This window comes from Enhydra lutris, unplaced genomic scaffold (assembly GCF_002288905.1).
Source record: "Enhydra lutris kenyoni isolate GAN:26980312 unplaced genomic scaffold, ASM228890v2 scaffoldscaffold101, whole genome shotgun sequence".
In the NCBI taxonomy this organism is placed as follows: Eukaryota; Metazoa; Chordata; class Mammalia; order Carnivora; family Mustelidae; genus Enhydra; species Enhydra lutris.
The window spans coordinates 1,090,740-1,095,442 of record NW_019154185.1 but is presented as its reverse complement, the minus strand read 5'-3'; positions in this window follow the sequence as shown (position 1 = coordinate 1,095,442).

The following is a 4,703-nucleotide window of genomic DNA, read 5'->3' as shown; positions in this document are numbered from 1 at the left end:
GAAGCAGGCTCCCTGCTGAGCAGAAAGCCCGATGTGGGGCTTGAACCAGGACCCTGGGATCATGACCTGAGCCCAAGGCAGATGCTTAACAATTGAGCCACCCAGGCGCCCCCACATTTTGCTCTTAACCCATACTCTGTTGTCTTATCAAGAGGATGCATACTCCATTTGCAAATAAGATTATGAAGTCTTTGAGGACAGGGGCTAAGTATGTAAGTTTTCTGAAATCCCCTTTTTTTTAAAGATTTTATTTATTTATTTGACAGAGAGAAATCACAAGTAGGCAGAGAGGCAGGCAGAGAGAGAGGAGGAAGCAGGCTCCCTGCTGAGCAGAAAGCCCGATGTGGGGCTTGAACCCAGGACCTGGGATCATGACCTGAGCCGAAGGCAGCGGCTTAACCCACTGAGCCACCCAGGCGCCCCTCATGACTTATTTTTAACAGGGAAAATTAAACCCCTTACTTTATTTTTTTTAAAGATTTTATTTATTTATTTGACACAGAGATCACAAGTAGGCAGAGAGGCAGGCAGAGACAGAATGGGAACCAGGCTCCCCACTGAGCAGAGAGCCCAATGTGGGGCTCGATCCCAGGACCCTGAGATCATGACCTAAGCTGAAGGCAGACGCTTAACCCACTGAGCCACTCAGGTGCCCCTAAACCCCTTATTTTAACTGTTTATTTGTCCTTATAATCTCTTCCCTGTGTTAATATAAAATAATCATGGTGAAAATGTTTTAATCATTGTCATTTTTTTCCTTTCTCTGGAGAAGTTGAAACCATCTAAATCAAGCAAATGCATAGAAAAACACAAAGCAAAGCAATCCTCAAAAGTGTGACAGAAGGACACCTGGGTGGCTCAGTCGGTTAAGCGTCTACCTTCGGCTCAGATCAAGATGCCAGAGGCCTGGGATGGAGTCTGCATCGGGCTCCCTGCTTAGTGAGGAGTTTGCTTTTCCCTCTCCCTCTGCCCCTCCCCCTGCTTGTGCTCCTGCTCCCGCTCTCTCTCAAAGAAATAAATACACTCTTTTAAAATTTTTTTTTCCTTTTAAGGCCAATAAATTTCCGCCGAGGTCCATCGATGACATAAGCAACATCATATTCACATAATTTAGGCCCTTCAGTAAATGTTCCATCTTTCCAAATAATTTTTTTCAGATTTGAAATACAAAGATTCCCATGCCCATCATCTAGTATCAAAGTCTTATTACTTTTTAAAAGATTTCTTTATTTTAGAGAGACACAGAGAGAGAGAGAGAAAGAGAAAGGGAGAGAGGTGGAGAGGGGCAGAGGGAGAGAATCTTCAAGCAGATCCCCTGCTGAGCGTGGAGTCTGATGTGGGACTGGATCCTACATCCCGTAAGACCATGACCTGAGCAGAAACCAAGAGTCAGATGCTTAACTGACTGAGCCCCACAGGCGCCCCTTGAGTCCTCTGATGAGGCAGCAGTTCAAGATATGGACGGAACCTCTGGTGTTTACTGTACGTGTGTTATGTCTTTTTTTTTTTTAAGATTTTATTTATTTATTTGACAGACAGAGATCACAGGCAGGCAGAGAGAGGAAGGGAAGCAGGCTCCCCACCGAGCAGAGAACCCGATGTGGGGCTCGATCCCAGGACCCCAGGATCATGACCCAAGCCGAAGGCAGAGGCTTTAACCCGCTGAGCCACCCAGGCGCCCCACGTGTGTTATGTCTTAAGTCTTGAGGACACACCGCTCCTACGGGTCATTTTTCACATGAGTCTTAATCAGTGCTTATATTCTTGTAACAGTCAACTGACCAGACATAGCAGGCGTTCATTTTGTTTATCCATCTATACTGGGACTGGAGAGAACTTACCTCCCAGTGTTAATCTCGTGATATCAGATCTGACTTCCGCAGTTTCTATTTCTAGACACCGGTTTGTTAATTCATTGTTTTTTCTTTTTTATTTTCTACATCAACCTTCCAATCAAACCAGTCAACAAAAGATACCTGTGTTAAATTGAGAGATTGAGGACACAGAGGCACAGTAACGACTTCAAGTTCATTATAGTCAAAAATTACTAATAAAGGGCGCCTGGGTGGCTCAGTGGGTTGAGCCGCTGCCTTCGGCTTGGGTCATGCTCTCAGGGTCCTGGGATCGGGTCCCGCATCGGGCTCTCTGCTCAGCGGGGAGCCTGCTTCCCTTCCTCTCTCTCTGCCTGCCTCTCTGCCTACTTGTGATCTGTCAAATAAATAAATAAATAATCTTAAAAAAAATTACTAATAAAGATGGTCCCACCTGCACTGTGCCAATAATCAGAATGGATTTGGAAACCCAGATCATGCCCATACCAAGAGCCTGATATAGAGCTATCCAGAATACGTGGTTGTGGGAACCATTACTTGGAGTGCAGAAAGAAAGAGTAGTGTACCCAGTTCATAAAACAGCTGTCACAACTTGGACAGAAATAACACGGAAGACCTTTAATATGAGAATCTACTTGGATAAATGTAGAAGAAAAGTCAAAAGAGCCAGAGGATTTCTTCATATCAGTGTCCTAAGCGTGAAACTAAGAGTTAATTTTTAAGGAAATTCTATACTTAATAAAATGTGTACTAATTAAAAGAATAAAGTATTTCAGAAATTAAAAAAAAAAAAGAAAGAGTAGTGTACCAACGCTTGTCTTCTTAGTAATTGTGACTTTTTTTTTTTTTTTTAGTAATTGTGATTCTTTAAAGTAATGGTAATAACCACTTCTAGGAGTGGGACACCGATGTAGCCTATGAGAACAGTAATCAATTTTCTAGACTCTTTTCAGTAAAGTTCACTATCAATATCCATTATTCTAGAAAGGTCCTTTGTGGGAACCACAGTGCAGTCTTCCCTGGGTGCTAACTTCCTGTGGTGAAAGCTAAGTTTCTCCTTTACTTTGCTGACCATGTGGGTGATCAGCAGCACTTGACAGTGTACCTTTCAGCTAGGTGACAGCCTGTCTTTCTTCCGGAATACAGTTACATAGACGAAGCTTCCCAACTGTTAGAGGGGGTAGACTTCCTGAGGCAGGTCCTTCCAGGTCCTATGACCTTAAGTCTTCAGGTTTCTAAGAAAGAGAGAAGCCCTTTAAAATACTGAACATGAGGGAGAGTCAAATCAAAATCACACTGAGATACCACCTTACACCAGTCGAAATGGCCAGAATTAGCAAGACAGGAAACAACGTGTGTTGGAGAGGATGTGGAGAAAGGGGAACCCTCTTACACTGTTGGTGGGAATGCAAGTTGGTGCAGCCGCTTTGGAGAACAGTGTGGAGATTCCTCAAGAAATTAAAAATAGAGCTTTCCTATGACCCTGCAATTGCACTTCTGGGTATTTACCCCAAAGATACAGATGTAGTGAAAAGAAGGGCCATCTGGACCCCAGTGTTTATAGCAGCAATAGCCACGGTCGCCAAACTGTGGAAAGAACCAAGATGCCCTTCAACAGGCAAATGGATAAGGAAGATGTGGTCCATATACACTATGGAGTATGATGCCTCCATCAGAAAGGATGAATACCCAACTTTTGTAGCAACATGGACGGGACTGGAAGAGATGATGCTGAGTGAAATAAGTCAAGCAGAGAGAGTCAATTATCATATGGTTTCACTTATTTGTGGAGCATAAGGAATAACATGGAGGACATGGGGAGATGGAGAGGAGAAGGGAGTGGGGGGACGTCAGTGGGGGAGACGAACCATGAGAGACTGTGGACTCTGAGAAACAAACTAAGGGTTTTGGAGGGGAGAAGGGTGGGAGGTTGGGTGATCATGGTGGTGGGTACTAAGGAGGGCACGGATTGCATGGAGCACTGGGTGTGGTGCATAAACAATGAATCTTGAAACACTGAAAGAAAAATTTTAAAAATAAATAAAATACTGAACACGAATATGAGAAACTTCGGTTAAATCAGGCACAGGAGCTGGCCTCAGACCCAAATTCATAGAACTGCCAAACTAAGTTCAAAGGGAGAGAGTCCGTGCTTGCTTACAATGGTCACTTTAAATTTTAATAAGCCTCTAGGTCACTTTAGCCTGGTAGACTGCTGAATCTTAGCCAAGGAGTTTGATTCATTTGCTCTGCATATCCAGAGGACCGAGGCTTACAGGAACCTGCCAACATTGGCATAATTCCTAGACAACAGAAGAAATAAAATGACTTCCTTTGTCCTAGTCAGTATGCTCCAGTATCCCAAAAGTGGGCACTGTGTGCATCGAACAAGCCTTACAGCACTGTCTGAACACCAGCTTTTGAAGTGGGAAAAATTTCAGGCCCTCTAAATGTCATATATATCATAACGAGACAAAATCTCTTACCTTCTGCAAGCATTAGCTAGTTTTACGAAATCCAACTACCTCCGGGCTCCTGGTAAAACTGGTTATAGGGAGATGCTCTGGGGCCCACCTTGGGAGTGGCCTGTAGAGAATTCTACTGATAAATGGTGCATCTCTTTAATATATTTTGAATAATTCCATCTTTTTGGTAGGCATAGTAAGAGTCAAGTGTCGGGGCGCCTGGGCGGCTCAGTTGGTTAGGCGTCCGCCTTCAGCTCAGGTCATGATCCCTGGGGTGGGGAGTCCCCTCTCCCCCGCCGGGATCAAGTCCCACATCGGGCTCCCTGTTCAGTGGGGAGTCTGCTTCTCCCTCTGTCCCTCCCTCTTCTTGTGCTCTCTCTCCCTGGCTCCGTCTCTCTCAAATAAA